The sequence below is a fragment of the Arachis ipaensis genome, chromosome B01 (assembly GCF_000816755.2).
Source record: "Arachis ipaensis cultivar K30076 chromosome B01, Araip1.1, whole genome shotgun sequence".
NCBI lineage: Eukaryota > Viridiplantae > Streptophyta > Magnoliopsida > Fabales > Fabaceae > Arachis > Arachis ipaensis.
Genome location: NC_029785.2, coordinates 60,476,682 through 60,477,010, shown reverse-complemented (window position 1 = coordinate 60,477,010; position 329 = coordinate 60,476,682).

The following is a 329-nucleotide window of genomic DNA, read 5'->3' as shown; positions in this document are numbered from 1 at the left end:
AGGAAAGGTCTTCCTAGGATGAGAGTAGCACTCTTGTGCTCCTCCATTTCCAGCACTACAAAGTCAGTGGGAAAGGCGAATGGCCCAACCCTAACAATCATGTCCTCAATCACGCTTGATGGGTATTTAATGGAGCCATCAGCAAGTTGGAGACATATCCGGGTTGGTTTAACTTCTTCAGTTAAACCAAGCTTTCTGATAGTGGATGCAGATATTAGGTTGATGCTTGCCCCAAGATCACATAAGGATGTCTTGGTGCAATTACCCTCTAATATGCACGGTATTAGAAAGCTTCCGGGATCTTTAAGCTTTTCAGAATGACTACACTG